Here is a 16,961-nt window from a genome sequence, read left to right as displayed (position 1 = left end):
TGAAAAAGAATTCTAGGGGCTTTTTCAGCTGTGATATTTATAGATAATAGGCTAAGGAAGTTGAATATTTAACTACAGAAGCGCAATTATTTCTCCACCTGGACTTCAATTAAAATATCTGTTTGAAAAAGTCATCTGAGTAAATGAAGCAAGATGGGATTGGGAGGGAGATAAACCCTAAATGACTCTTAATCTCACAAAACAAACTGAGGGTTGCTGGGGGCAGGGGGGGTGGGAGGGGGGGTGGGGTTATTATGGACATTGGGGAGGGTATGTGCTATGGTGAGTGCGGCGAAATGTGTAAACATGGCGATTCACAGACCTGTACCCCTGGGGAAAAAAATATATGTTTATAAAAAATAAAATTTAAATTAAAAAAAAAAAAAAGAAAAAGTCATCTGAATACATTCTGGAGCTGTAATCTGTCTTTCAGATCTGCCAATCCTCTGAAAGAGCCCCTTAACTCGCTCCTCTGTGAGACATGCAGGCTGTCAACAGTTTACTGATGCTATTTGACTTTTCTAAAATGCGTTATGACCTTGCTAGACGTATGGAACACATAAGACAACAGTTCAAATATGTAACAATTTCCCTTTCCTGAGAAAGAAACTTCAACTCTTTTTCCACTAGCACAGAGCAGGCTCTTCTGAATCAGAACAAGCACGGGCATTTTACCTTCCACTGCAAAAACAAAAACACCAAAATCCTTTCAAATCACAGCAATTTCATTTATCTCATTCATTTCCTTTACAGTCCTTTTTACTAACTGATCATCATAATAAGGATATAAAGATGCCTTTTGGCATATCTGATTGACTTCTAAACATCTGAAAACTAGAAATCCATGTTTGGTATGTTAGAATTCCTCAATCTTTCTGGTTAAGTAGCAGCCGGTGTCTGGAAAGCCTGCTCCTGCAAACACAGCCCAGCGAATGCCAAAACACTCACAGTCAAACCAATGATAAATGAGAGCACCAAGAGACCTCAGAAGAGAAAACAGCCTCAGAATGATTGAGGGCAATATTCTGTTGTTAGAAAAAAGAAAGCAATGCAAATCTGGGGTGGGGGAGATTTTGTGGAGGAGAGAAAAACTTCCTTTCTTTCTCACTCCAAGAACACCATGTTTAAAAGAAAAGCCAGAAAAGCTCTATACAGTGGGAATGACTCAACAGCAGCCGAGTGGCAGCCAGTGTGGGCTAAGTGCTGCTCTGGGAAGACAGAAGCGTTCTCACTGGCCCCTTCTGGCAACCAAATTCTCAACTGTCTTATGAAAAATGGGTAAATTTCAGTTCTCAGGCTACGTGGTACTCTGGTCAGAGGTTAGCAACTAAAGTAAAAGCATCTTTAAAAGGGTGAATCATTCTGTTGTCCCTATGTGGGCTGTACAGTTTGCTGTGTGAGGGTTTTTCAAATGAAACAAGTTCTCACAGTTCTGTACTTACTGGAAAATAAATATAAATTATAAGATTCCTGTACAGAGGATAACAAGAAGGGCAGAGGGCTATGTCCTTTCTGCCAAAATGTCTCGCTTGGCTGTAGAAGAGTGCCAGAAGGCCACGACTGTCAAGACTGCAGCCCGACAGAGACGCTGACAGTCGTATCATGGTGGGAGCAGTAAGACATCACAGTACAACTGATGGCTAGCTTTTTCCTGGCAAGTCCACTCCCATTTTCTCCTCTGCAATGTGGGATAAAAAGAGCTAAAGAAAAGGAAAACAGTTTTAAAGACAGAAATCTTAAAAATTATTCTTTAAAAAAGTAAACAAGGCACATCATCTTTGCCTACTGCTAAGATTTTGCACTTACCCTGAAGAGTATCTGCGCAGCACCAGATTCACTGGGAAACTGGCTTTAAGACAGGTTCAAAATTCTAAATCTGAACTCCTATGACAACCTCAGTGCCACTATCTTTTATGCCAGTTAGCAAAGTTTCATAGAGAACTAAAGTAAACTTTGATAAGATCTTTGAACAAGTGAACATGATTTTCAAATTAATGGCACCAAGGGAATGAAGGGTAATGATCTTAATTTCCAATTAAATAAAAGCTCTTTTGCTTTTAGTCATAACTCTAATCAACACAAATATGCTACAGCCTCTATTAATCCACACTAAAGAGACTTGATAACTACAGAACATCAATATAGTATATTCAAAGCTTCCCCTCACTCCCATGATCAAGAGGAACTGGAAAAGTTCCTATCCTACTTGACTTCCTACTGGATTTGTCATAGTTCCTATACTCTTCTTAAAACTTCCTATTTCCTTGATTTTCTTAAAAATCGTACTTCCTTCCCTCACTGACCTCTCTTCTCAGAATCCTAAGTAGCTCTCTCTTTTTATGCTACTATCAGGGGCATTCCTTCCCTCTTTTACATATTCTCCCTGGGCAATCTCATCCTTTCTTAGGGTTAAGTAATACCCACATTCTCATCCACATCTAGCTCTGAATTTACTGTGCATCTCTATCTGGTTATCTGAAACTCCGTATGTCCCAAAACAAGCACCCAATACCACCCTGCACCAACCACTCAAGATACATCGCTTCCATTTTCCCTTTGTTTATGGTCCCAAACCATAAACTTAGACACCCCTCCCTCCAGCCCCAGGCCTCTAAGTATAACTAATTGTCTCATAACTTGTTTCTCAAACCTATCCTTTCTTTTGTCTTTACAGCCAGTGCTTTATTTCAGGTCCTTAAAATTTCTTGCCCAGAGTATAGCAACAGCTTTAAAAAAAAAAAATTACAGAAACATTCAAACACAAAGATGGGAAGAATGGCATAATAAGCTGCTTATGGACCTCTATCACTTAGCTTCAAAATTTGTGGCCCTTCTACCCTCCCTACTCCCACCATACACAGCACCCAACCCACACTCAGTATCTCTGGGGCAAACTCTAGTCATCATCTCATTTCATCTTTATTCTGTACACCTAAAAGAACTATTTTTTTTTAACATAACCACAGTATTACTGCCACCCCAATTTTTAAAAATCCCTTAATATCATCAACTATCCAAACAACGGTCAAATTTTCCCAACTGTCTCATAAATTTTTTTGTGTTGATTTATTCAAATGAGAGTCCAAGAGGGACAATATACTGCTTTTCACTGGTGTTTCTTAAATCTCCTTTAATCCATAATCCCTCCCTTCTTTTTGTAGTTTATTTGTTGAAAAACCCAGGCTGTTTTCCCACATTGTGGACTTTGCTAACTACCCCGATGGTATCATTTAATGCTGCTCCATCCCCTACATTTCCAGTAAATTAGTACGAGTTAAATACAGAGGCTTGATCCACTTTAGCTCAAAGCTTTTCACAAGAACACTGCAAAGGTGGTAGTGTGTACTTCAGCAATAGCTTCAAAACTGTGCTCTGTCTCTCCAGCCTTGCCTTGATTAAAAACCATCCCTGTTACCAAATAATTCTAATTCATCTTTCAAAACTTGGTTTAACCTCTGCCTTCCAATGATCCTGGCACTCTCCCCACCCTCCTCACACTCTCCATGGATAGGCTAAGTACCCTCCATCTATGCTCCCCCAGAACCTGTGCCCACCTCTATCACTGCTCTTTACCATATGGCTTAATGCCTCTGCATTAACAGAGCACAGTGTCTGACATGTGACAGCATTCATAGATGCATGCCAAATGCAATGAGAAGTCTTATATAGCGCAGAAAAGTCTAACAGTATGGGAAAACTTCGTAACAACTAAAGGATCCCTATCCATCCAGAAAAGGCAAAGCTGTCTTACAATTTTCAATAAAGCACCTACTGAAGGTGCTACTATTTGGAAAACTACACGAGGAAGACGAAAATTATCCACAGCATTGAAGTCTAGAGTTAACATAAATAAGGACAACCACAGTAATGCCCTTAGGGATATTAAGCGCTCATTGACAATGAAAATGCCCAAATGTAGAGAATGAGTGGGAGAAACCAGAAAAACAGAGAGCCTAGCTCCCTACAAAATAAGCAATTCTTTAACCATCAAAAACTGTCAACTTCACCAATAACTGGTATTAATTTCTATGACAGAATGTAGCATACACAGGTACTATACACAAAGTAACAAATGCCTTTTATGATCTCTGTGGGATTTCAGTACACTAACATGTAATCTTGTTCCTATGTCCATATCTGACTTCAATTCTCCCAAGTGCATGCTGAGGTTCTGCTCTACAGAAATCCAATCATCATAAGGAAATTGTACAGGTCCCAACCAGTTCAGTCTCTCCCCCAGATACCTGGTTTTGGGCAAAGTGAAAACACCCAATGATAACACAACCTAACACCTAGGCAAGTCACTACAGGTCCTGGGCAGCTTCCATCTCCTGTGACCGAAGTCTACTACTGATGGAAAACCCAGTCGAGACCCACCAACCCTGGGAGGATCACACATTACCACAGGTATGTTACTCCCTGGCCTCAGAATACGTGGAGGCAGTATTTTCAGGTAACTTTTCAAAAAACAGTAAATGTTAAGGGCTATGATAGCTATAAATATGAACAGCCAGGTCCTTCACATTGCATGTTTGAAATATTGTCCTCAAGCCAGTGGGGGCACAAAGACAGGGGTGAATCAGACTGACACTGCCTCTGCCCTTCAGGGCCTTCCTTATAAAGAAGTAGGACAGAAAATCTCTAACCAACAATTTAAAAAAGAAAAAGGAAAAAATGAAGTACCAAATAAGAGTACAAACGAGTTGCTAAACAAATATGAGAGAGGCAGCAACTGGTTCTGGTTACAAGAGACTTGGATTGCTTCTTAGGGGAAAGATGATGTGAACCGGTTGCTTAAGAAAATTAAGGGACCAGAGTTTATCAGTTTCTTTCTTTCTTTTCCTTTTTTTTTTTTTTTTAAGATTTTATTTATTTATTTGAGAGAGCATAAGCGGGGAAGGGTGGGTGGCAGGGAGGGAGAAGCAGGCTCCTCCTGAGCAAGAAGCCAGCTGGGCGTGGTGCTCTATCCCAGGACTCTGGGATCATGACCTAAACCAAAGGACCCTGGGATCATGACCAGAGCCAAAGGACCCTGGGATCAGGACCTGACCCTAAGGCAGACGCTTAAACAACAGAGCCACCCAGGCACCCTATCAGTTACTTTTTGAATTCCCAACTCCACAGATGTATACCCATGAATCAAAAAATGACAAAGCCAAAAGAAACCCAGTCTTGACCTGATCCAGCCCCTTATCCAGAGTATATACTAAGTGAGAGACATGCAAGAAACTCTTCCAAAATTCCCGACAAGTGGTCCCCCATCTGTTAAGACAGTACTTTTAGAAAAACTTCACAAATACTGTTTTAATGGACAAGGAAATGAACTGAATGGTCAAAAACAATGAAACACCCACTGGCTACAAATGGGGAATGGTTCTTCTTCACTAGTAATCAAAGAAAGATGAATTGAAATGAAAATATTTCATTTATCACATTAGTGAAGTCTTTTACGAATGAGAAAGTCAATGCTAGTAAGTGAGCCAGGCACTCACGCAGGGCTGACAGAAGTATAAATTGGCAGGCCGCTTGGAAGGGAACAGGACAAGGTATTTCCCAAGAACCTCAATTCTTCACCAGGCCTACAAAGGCCTGGGTGATCTGGCTCTTATCTCCCTACTCATTTTGCATCTCCTTCTCCCCTGTCCAGTGACATACTGGTATTCCTTAAGTTCTTTTATGCCGAGTATTACCCAACAGTTCTTCCCTGTCCCCTGTCCCTTTTCCTACTTCCCGATCTCCCCCAACTTTAACACAAGCTATTCCTTCTTTCCCTTGTTTGGGCAACCACTACTTGTGTTTTGGCTGTTAGCTTAAATATCCCTTCCTCAGAGGCCCCAGCCAACTCTCCTCCCTTCCCCCACCTAAATTAGAACCATCTCTATGAGATTTGCTATGCTGTTATACTATCTTGTGCTCCCCCCACCAAAGCACTTATCAAAGTTTTTAAACTTTGAATTGACTTATAACTCTAATCTTTCTTTCACTAAATATAAATTCCATGACAATGTGAACTTTCTCTTATTCCTTATTGTCTCGCCAATACTTAAAATACAGATGGTACTCAACAGACAGCAAATAAATTTTTCAACACTGAAATGGTGGAACTATTTAAGACAGTATTTCCACTTCTAAGGAAATAATCCAAAATGCAGAAAAAGGTTTTTAAAGGATTTTCATCTGAAAACTAGTGTTACATGTGAAAAACAGAAAATGATTCAAATGTCCAGTGAGGGGAAAAATTAAGTAAGTGATGGCACAGAATGTAATGTCATACACCCGTTATTAAAGGCTAATTTTAAAAACATTTCAATGACATTTGAAAAATCTTAAGGCTGTAATGCTAAATGAAAAAAGCATAGTATCAGTTCAGTTATTTTTAAAATGTACATTTGGCAGAAGATGAGGTAAATAAGCTATAGGCTAACAGCTATTTACTCTGCGAGATTAGATCCATTCATTTTTGTTTCTGTATCACGGATTTTTTTTTTTTAAAGATTCATTTATTTATTTGAGAGAGAGAGGGAGAGAAAGAGAGAGAAGGTGCACATGAGCAGGAGAGGGGCAGAAGAAGAGGGAGAATCTCAAGCTGGCTCCACCCTGAGTGTGGAGCCGGACATGGGCTCCATTTCAGGACCCCAAGATCATGACCTGAGCCCAAACCAAGAGTCAGACACTTAACTGACTGAGCCGTCCAGGCGTCCCTCGGTTTCACTGTTTTAAGAGGGAGATTCTACCTGGTATCTGTTTTTCTCCAGAAACCTAGAAAAACCTTTGATGAATGCCTGAGAATGAGAAACTATTTCAAAGTGCTGAGAAGAAGTAGGTTGAGAAATTCTCTAAATCACATTTTAAACAATCATTTAATGAATTGACATACTTAAGATTTCGGCATTTTCACATTAGCTGGGAGACCTACTCTAGAAAATCCCTGACAACCGGGCTTCCTGAGGAACGTAAGTAACAAATCTCTTTCCTTTCCCCACGAAAATACTGTAATTTAGATCAGAAACAGCCCACTCAAAATTTTTACTTCTCTCAGCAGTTAATTAGTACCTCCTGGCAACACTGAAGACTGAAAGGATACAGTGCGTACCCTTACAGAGAAAGAATACATGCTCTGCCCTTTCTTCCACAGGCTATAACACTCATGGAGAACAAATGAGTACTTCCTAAGCTTTACACAAAGAAGGAGAAAAGCCTATGAAGGGGGACCTAGTATGTCCTTTCCACAACAATTCTCTCCTTCTTACTTTCTATCCCACCCAGCATGGCAGAAAACAAATACAAACTCTGTTATTCCTTTAAAAAAAGGGGGGGGGGGGATCAGCAACAGTGAGAAAATAAAAATGTTTCAAGGGTAACACAAAAGCATTAAAATATATGAAAGCTCTAAAAATAAATCTAACAAGATGTGTAAGATCAACATACAAAAAAATTATAAAACCTCATCAGGAGACCTCACAGAAAATCTAAATGAATGGAAAAATATATCATGTTCATAGTGTAATACTGCGAAGATATTAATTCTCCCCAAATTGGTTTATAGAGCTAATGCAATAAATCCTAATCAAAATCCCAGTGATTTTATAATTCACATGGAAATGCAAAGGGAAAAGAATAAGCCAAGAAAGACACTATTGGAAAAAGAATAATGTGAGAGGACTTACTTCTCCCATATAACAGGGCTTAGTGAGTAATTATCGTAGTTAAGACTATGAGGTCCTGATGCAGGCACCAACACACAGACCAATGGAAACAGTGAACTCAGAAACACACCCACACATGAGGTTAAGTCCTTGGTATACAAAAGAGGTAGCTTTGCTGATCAGTGGTTGAAGGAAGTGGGAGTATTTTCAATTAAGGAGAGCACATTTAGAAAAAAAAAATTAAGGGGCACCTGGGTAGCTCAATCAGCTAAATTTTTGGTTTCAGCTCAGGTCATGTTGGGGTCCTGGGATAAGCCCTGCATTGGCTCCATACTCAGGGTGGAATCTGCTTGAGAGTCTTTCCCTCTCCCTCTCCTCCCCCTCTGCTCCTCCCCACCACCCCACTGGAATGCTCTCTCTCTCTCTTAAAAAAAAAAACCAAAACCTAAAATCTTTAAAAAAAAAAAAAAATGAAGTTGGGCCTTATCTTAACCCCATACAAAAAAATTAGAACACAAAACTTACCATGAGATTCATAAATCAAATCAATTACATTAAATTTAGAAGTTCTTTATCAAAAGATACCATAAAGAGAATAATAAAAACAAATCACAGAGTGGGAGAAGATACCTGTAACACATTTAAGCAGCAACAAACTAGTATTTAGAATATACAAAGAATGTCTATTAGTCAACAAGAAAAAAATGACAAAGATTTCACTAGACACTTAACAAAAGAAGAAATCCAAATGGCCAATAAATGTAAGAAGAGATATTTAATCTCATTAGAAAACAGTAAAATGAAAATTAAGAACATAAGATATTTATACAAATAGCAAGTAGTGAACATTAAAAATCTAACAAATCCAAGTGCTGGCAAGAATATGAAGCAAAAGAACTTTCATATATTGCTGAAAGATATATAAGCTGGGTACAACCACTATGGAAAACAGTTTAGTATTACCCAATACTTTTATATTACTAGACATATTACTAGACATATTACTAGACATATTATAGGAAATTCCATTCCTGTGTATGTATGCACATACTGATGTACCAGGATAGCTGAAGAACAGTCCGAGGAACACTGTAATAGCCTACACCTGGAAACAACCCATATGTCCATCAGCAGATTAGATTTCTTAAAATTATGGAGTACTTTTCCACAGCTGCAGCCACTATACAGTAATGAAAATGGATGAACCAAAACCATACACATAAATGAACACCAGATATGTTGAGCAAAAGAAGAATACAGAACTCCATTCATATAAGCTTTGACTATGTTGTTTAGAACTACAAAACTGGTAAAATGGAAGATGGGGTAGTATTCAGAGAGGAACATATAGGAAGCTTCTCTGGGGCTCACAGTGAGCTGCTGTTGAGTAGTGGTTACACAACTCTTTCTTTGCTTTATGGTTATTCTGTAAACTATCCTATGATCTACATACTTTTCTCTATATGTTATTATCTTTCCCCCAAAAAAAGAAAAAATACTTGAATGGTAAAATATATATCACCAATCTAATTTCAAGGTGTGTGATTAGTATAAGAAGATTTTTCAGCTCCTAAGACATAATTTCGAATGTTCTTTCCCATTGTTCTCTAAATAGGATCATGCTTCAGAAATTATGGTTCCTGTAAGTAAAGATACATGCAATTTTTTGTGGGCATTATTTCAAGTCTTTATTCAATCCCTGGTGAGTTGGAGAATAATGAGAATGAGACCTCCTTCAAAGTACAAAAATTCAAATCCTACAAATTTCTTATCAGCTTGAATATCCAAGCAAGGATTTTTTGGCCAGAACACAAAAAGTGCAGGATAGCTGCCTATGGGATGCTTATGAAGGGGACAAGACAGCACAGTGGAAAGGTAAATCTTATCATTTTCAAAAAGGCTGCTTAGTAGTCAACCGCTGTCCATGTCCCAAAGAAATTATCCCCCATAAACAGACCACTAGTCTCAAATTTAATCTGTAGCACAAAATGGCTGCGGCAGGGGGCGGGGTGGATCTCACACTGATTAGCTCTGATAAAAGAGCTACTGGTTTGTTCATTAAAGGAACAGGAGGGAATAGAGCAAAAACTGGTAACTGGTACAACTTACTCCTCTTTATACCTTTGAATGTCTTTCTCCTTGTCTCCCTTACTATAGGCACTTTATAAGTATCTGCTGAATACTAATTTCCATAGTGGTCATGGCAGTCAACCACAGCAGTTGCTCTGTGTAGGAAGGTACAAATGACTGTATGAAATAAAATTTTAAAAGTCAAGGAAAAGAATATAATCTCCCAAATACGAGCTTTCTCTTAGAAACCTTTATGAACTTATCATTAATTTATCTAATTTTTGTCCGCAGTGCCTTCTGAGTAACACATTCTAGCTAATTATTATTCACTGTGTCTTAAGTCTACGATTCCCAAACTTGAAGAGGCACATCTCTTAGGTTATAAGGAAGTCCTCAACTTATAAATAGATTATATTCCAAAAGTCCATTTGTAATTTGATCATGTGGAACATGGAATGCACTTTCCAACAGAAGCCTTGAAATACGAATTCTGGCAAAATTCCCATGCTTGCCCACAAAAATCTGTAAGATAAGTGAAATGTAATATATTTGTAATAAGAAAAAGAAGCAAAAGCTATCTCAGCTCCCAACCTAGGGGCTCCTGAAATAAGCCTTACACAGACTCAGCCAGTTCTGAAACTAACTCATACTTAAAAAACCAGTAATATCAGATTAGTGTTAACAGTGGATATGTAAGAATAGCCAAAGAGCACCATGCCATTAAAGGAAGAAGCAAAGTGAAACTTAAATTTCACTTTGGATAAACTCATTTAACATAGGCCAGAACTCTTAGTTGCAGCCAATGGGATTAATCATTAAACAGGTACTTCCAGGCTTCTCCAAGTCCAGATTGGAGAGGATCCACAGGTAGATCAATTTTACCTTTTTTTTTTTTCTTTTTTTTAAAGCAGGCTCCAACATGGGGCTTGAACTCACAACCCTGAGATCAAGACCTGAGTGAGATAAAATCAAGAACTGTGTGTTTAACTGACTGAGCCACCCATGCTCAATTTTATCTTTTAAAAGTAACTGCTCAGCCTAGAAGATGACAGAGGAATAATCTTAAAAAAAAATATACCTTGAAACTTCTCTACTAACTTTTTCCAATTAGGCTAATAAGGGCTGGGTTAATTAAAGGCTCCTCTTCTCATTAGGGCTCCAACTTCCTCTGTTTAGGAAACAGAGGCATCCGGACCTTCACTACCTAATGCCCTGCAAGGACCCTTGCTAAACCACTGAATTTTCCTATAAGATACAGTTCTAACTTATCATGTGGGAAAAGAAGAGACAAAAATTCCAGGTCAAGAAAAAAGAAAAGGTATTACCAGAATCTAAACATCTTTGGCAGGCCTTCTAAACAGTTATGAACTATATATCCAGAATAAATGAGACTTCATGGAAACATGTCATCTTCGTCATTAGAAAGTAAAGTTGTACTTAGATTACCATATACATACTTATAAATCTTTCGCTAACATCAATCCCATTAAAACAGCGCAGAAGCTGGGGAAAAAAAAGATACAGTTCTAAATGAAATTGATCTGAGAAGAAAGAAATTTCTCACTCCATCCTTCCAATACACAGTACACCATCCATGAAAAAGCACTTCCTAACTCTAGAATTTATTCTGGTCTAGAACTCTACAGTTTCCAATTTCACAATCTTCTCAAGGATTTTCCATTTCTACTCTTATCTTTACCTTCCTATAAACAGCCATGTAAAGAACACTTGGTGTAAAATATAGTAATGATCTCACTGGCACAGTCTCTTACCCCTCTCTTGACAGGAAGAAGCACCATTAAGGTGCACAAGTAGAATGCCCTGCAACTAGACACTGACAATACTGCTCTTGTCCAGACATTTAACTTGTGGCTGCTGGATGGAATAAAAAAGAAACTTGATCAATATTTCCTATTTTTTCCCTATAGTAACAGAATCTTATTTTGGTAACTACTGATTTTTTGTTAAGCAATTAGTATTTCTGGTCACTGGCATACATTCTATCATATAAGTTATTTTGTAGTCATCAACCTTCTTATAGAGTATTTTCTTAAAAGATTTTATTTATTGGGGCGCCTGGGTGGCTCAGTGGGTTAAAGCCTCTGCCTTCAGCTCAGGTCATAATCCTAGGGTCCTGGGATCAAGCCCCGCATCGGGCTCTCTGCTCAGCAGGGAGCCTGCTTCCCTTCCTGTCTCTGCCTGCCTCTCTGCCTACTTGTGATCTCTCTGTCAAATAAATAAATAAAATCTAAAAAAAAAAAAAGATTTTATTTATTTATTTGACACAGAGAGACAGCGAGAGAGGGAATACAAGCAGGGGGAGTGGGAGAGGGAGAAGCAGGCTCCTTGCAAAGCAAAGAGCCGATACAGTGCTTGATCCCAGGACCCTGGGATCATGACCTGAGCAGAAGGCAGACGCTTAATGACAGAGCCACCCAGATGTCCCTAGAGTATTTCTTTATTAAGCCCCTTTCCTCTCCTTCAATATTGTTCTAATTATCAGTTTCCCCCCACTATTTCTTTTCTAATGTTGAACACAATTTCACTTTCTTGGGTTTCCTTTCTCTTGCCAAAATGATAATTATGTATACAACGTTATATTTGTCAGTTTCACGTATCCATATTCCCTTCTAAGCATGATCACAAGTAATCAATTTGGGATCCCCGGCAGTTAGGAAACCATTCTAGCAACTGAAGTTGTCTCAGACACAGCTCAAATTATAAGGGATATGCGACCCAGATCAGAAGTTTTCAACTGGTGCTTTTTCAAGAGTTTCCTGAGGGACAAGAAGGATGACAAGTAAGTGGGGGTCTGGCTTCTCCATTCAGGTTTCTTCAACCAGAACAGCTGTTTTTACACACTAGGATTATACTGAAAATTTCAAATTTGGGGTGCCTGAGTGGCTCAGTTGGTTAAGCATCTGACTCTTAATTTTGGCTCAGGTCATGATGTCAGAATACTGAGATTGAGCCCCACATCAGGCTCCAAGATCATCAGGATGTCTGCTAGAGATGCTCTCTCTCTCCCTCCCTCTGGCCCTCCCTCCACTTGCAGGCATGCTCACTTTCTCAAAAAAAATCTTTTTTTTAAAAAAAGAAAATTTGGGAAGGGGAGGAGTCAAGATGGCGGAGAAGTAGCAGCTGAGACTACTTCAGGTTGCGGGAGATCAACTAGATAGCTTATCTAAAGATTGCAAACACCTACAAATCCAACGGGAGATCGAAGAGAAGAAGAACAGCAATTCTAGAAACAGAAAATCAACCACTTGCTGAAAGGTAGGACTGGCGGAGAAGTGAATCCAAAGGGACGGGAAGACAGACCCCGGGGGGAGGGGCCGGCTCCCGGCAAGCGGCGGAGCAACGGAGCACAAAATCGGGACTTTTAAAAGTCTGTTCCGCTGAGGGACATCGCTCCAGAGGCTTAACTGGGGTGAAGCCCACGCGGGGCCAGTGTGGCCTCAGGTCCCGCAGGGTCACAGAAGGATCGGGGTGTCTGAGTGTCGCAGAGCTCGCAGGTATTAGAACAGGGAAGCTGGCTACAGAGACGGAGCTGAGGAGTGAGCTCACAGCTCGGGCTTACCTTGAACCGGTCGCAGGCTCGGTGAGCTCGGAGCGCAGCCGGAGGCCAGGCAGACGGGAGTAATTGGACGCTGTTCCCTGAGGGCGCACTGAGGAGTGGGACCCCGAGCTCTCGGCTCCTCCGGGCCGGAGACTGGGAGGCCGCCATCTTCCTTCCCGTCCTCCGGACTCTACGGAAAGCGCTCAGGGAACAAAAGCTCCCGAAAGCAAACCCGAGCGGATTACTCAGCCCGGGCCCTGGTAAGGGCGGTGCGACTCCGCCTGGGGCAAAGACACTTGAAAATCACTACAACAGGCCCCTCCCCCAGAAGATCAACAAGAAACCCAGCCAGGACCAAGTTCACTTACGAGGAGTGTGGTTTCAATACCAAGGAGAGCACCGGAATTCCAGAGGAGGAGAAAGCAAAGCACAGAACTCATGGCTTTCTCCCCATGATTCTTTAGCCTTGCAGTTAATTTAACTTTTTTTTCTTTTTCAATTTTTTTCTCTTCTTCTGCTAAATTTTTTTAAACTTTTACCCTTTTCTTTTTTAACGTTTTTTAACTAGTTTATCTAATATATATATATTTTTTCCTTTTTATATTTTTTTCATTATTGGTTTTCTTTTTTTTATTTGTTTCTTTTTTCTTTTTTCTTTTTTTTTTCTTTCTGAACCTCTTTTTTTTCCCCTTTCCCCCCCCCCCTCACGATTTGGGATCTCTTCTGATTTGGCTAAAGCATATTTTCCTGGGGTTGTTGCCACCCTTTTAGTATTTTACTTACTCCTTCATATACTCTTATCTGGACAAAATGACAAGGCGGAAAAATTCACCACAAAAAAAAGAACAAGAGGCAGTACCAAAGGCTAAGGACCTAATCAATACAGACATTGGTAATATGTCAGATTTAGAGTTCAGAATGACGATTCTCAAGGTTCTAGCTGGGCTCGAAAAAGGCATGGAAGATATTAGAGAAACCCTCTCGGGAGATATAAAAGCCCTTTCCGGAGAAATAAAAGAACTAAAATCTAATCAAGTTGAAATAAAAAAAGCTATTAATGAGGTGCAATCAAAAATGGAGGCTCTCACTGCTAGGATAAATGAGGCAGAAGAAAGAATTAGCGATATAGAAGACCAGATGACAGAGAATAAGGAAGCTGAACAAAAGAGGGACAAACAACTACTGGACCACGAGGGCAGAATTCGAGAGATAAGTGACACCATCAGACGAAACAACATTAGAATAATTGGGATTCCAGAAGAAGAAGAAAGAGAGAGGGGAGCAGAAGGTATATTGGAGAGAATTATTGGAGAGAATTTCCCCAATATGGCAAAGGGAACAAGCATCAAAATCCAGGAGGTTCAGAGAACCCCACTCAAAATCAATAAGAATAGGTCCACACCCCGTCACCTAATAGTCAAATTTACAAGTCTTAGTGACAAAGAGAAAATCCTGAAAGCAGCCCGGGAGAAAAAGTCTGTAACATACAATGGTAAAAATATTAGATTGGCAGCAGACTTATCCACAGAGACCTGGCAGGCCAGAAAGAGCTGGCATGATATATTCAGAGTACTAAACGAGAAAAACATGCAGCCAAGAATACTATATCCAGCTAGGCTATCATTGAAAATAGAAGGAGAGATTAAAAGCTTCCAGGACAAACAAAAACTGAAAGAATTTGCAAACACCAAGCCAGCTCTACAGGAAATATTGAAAGGGGTCCTCTAAGCAAAGAGAGAACCTAAAAGTAATAGATCAGAAAGGAACAGAAACAATATACAATAGCAGTCACCTTACAGGCAATACAATGGCACTAAATTCATATCTCTCAATAGTTACCCTGAATGTTAATGGGCTAAATGCCCCAACCAAAAGACACAGGGTATCAGAATGGATAAAAAAACAAAACCCATCTATATGTTGCCTACAAGAAACTCATTTTAAACCCGAAGACACTTTCAGATTTAAAGTGAGGGGGTGGAAAAGAATTTACCATGCTAATGGACATCAGAAGAAAGCAGGAGTGGCAATCCTTATATCAGATCACTTAGATTTTAAACCAAAGACTATAATAAGAGATGAAGATGGACACTATATCATACTCAAAGGATCTGTCCAACAAGAAGATCTAACAATTGTAAATATCTATGCCCCTAACGTGGGAGCAGCCAACTATATAAACCAATTAATAACAAAATCAAAGAAACACATCAACAATAATACAGTAATAGTAGGGGACTTTAACACTCCCCTCACTGAAATGGATAGATCATCCAAGCAAAAGATCAACAAGGAAATAAAGGCCTTAAATGACACACTGGACCAGATGGACATCACAGATATATTCAGAACATTTCATCCCAAAGCAACAGAATACACATTCTTCTCTAGTGCACATGGAACATTCTCCAGAATAGATCACATCCTTGGTTCTAAATCAGGTCTTAACTGTTATCAAAAAATTGGGATCATTCCCTGCATATTTTCAGACCACAATGCTCTGAAGCTAGAACTCAATCACAAGAGGAAATTTGGAAAGAACCCAAATATATGGCGACTAAACAGCATCCTTCTAAAGAATGAATGGGTCAACCAGGAAATTAAAGAAGAATTGAAAAAATTCATGGAAACAAATGATAATGAAAATACAACAGTTCAAAATCTGTGGGACACAACAAAGGCAGTCCTGAGAGGAAAATATATAGCGGTACAAGCCTTTCTCAAGAAACAAGAAAGGTCTCAGGTACACAACCTAACCCTACACCTAAAGGAGCTGGAGAAAGAACAAGAAAGAAACCCTAAACCCAGCAGGAGAAGAGAAATCATAAAGATCAGAGCAGAAATCAATGAAATAGAAACCAAAAAAACAATAGAACAAATCAACGAAACTAGGAGCTGGTTCTTTGAAAGAATTAATAAGATTGATAAGCCCCTGGCCAGACTTATCAAAAAGAGAAGAGAAAGGACCCAAATAAATAAAATCATGAATGAAAGAGGAGAGATCACAACTAACACCAAAGAAATACAGACAATTATAAGAACATATTATGAGCAACTCTATGCCAACAAATTTGACAATCTGGAAGAAATGGATGCATTCCTAGAGACATATAAACTACCACAACTGAACCAGGAAGAAATAGAAAGCCTGAACAGACCCATAACCAGTAAGGAGATTGAAACAGTCATCAAAAATCTCCAAACAAACAAAAGCCCAGGGCCAGACGGCTTCCCGGGGGAATTCTACCAAACATTTAAAGAAGAACTAATTCCTATTCTCCTGAGACTGTTCCAAAAAATAGAAATGGAAGGAAAACTTCCAAACTCATTTTATGAGGCCAGCCTCACCTTGATCCCCAAACCAGACAAGGATCCCATCAAAAAAGAGAACTACAGACCAATATCCTTGATGAACACAGATGCAAAAATTCTCACCAAAATACTAGCCAATAGGATTCAACAGTACATTAAAAGGATTATTCACCACGACCAAGTGGGATTTATTCCAGGGCTGCAAGGTTGGTTCAACATCCGCAAATCAATCAATGTGATACAACACATTAATAAAAGAAAAAACAGGAACCATATGATACTCTCCATAGATGCTGAAAAAGCATTTGACAAAGTACAGCATCCCTTCCTGATCAAAACTCTTCAAAGTGTAGGGATAGAGGGCACATACCTCA

The 16,961-nt window shown here is 39.4% G+C and overlaps 1 protein-coding gene across 2 annotated transcripts in view; it reads right to left on the bottom strand.

The window, feature by feature from the left end:
- The window catches only part of MRTFA (myocardin related transcription factor A), a 199,946-nt gene that overhangs the window by 95,745 nt on the left and 87,240 nt on the right, over positions 1-16,961 (bottom strand). The gene's annotated exons all lie outside the window — the stretch shown is intronic.

This window comes from Lontra canadensis, unplaced genomic scaffold, assembly GCF_010015895.1.
Source record: "Lontra canadensis isolate GAN:19392208 unplaced genomic scaffold, GSC_riverotter_1.0 scaffold84, whole genome shotgun sequence".
In the NCBI taxonomy this organism is placed as follows: Eukaryota; Metazoa; Chordata; class Mammalia; order Carnivora; family Mustelidae; genus Lontra; species Lontra canadensis.
The sequence above is the reverse complement of the archived record's forward strand: the minus strand, read 5'-3'. Positions and strand labels throughout refer to the sequence as shown.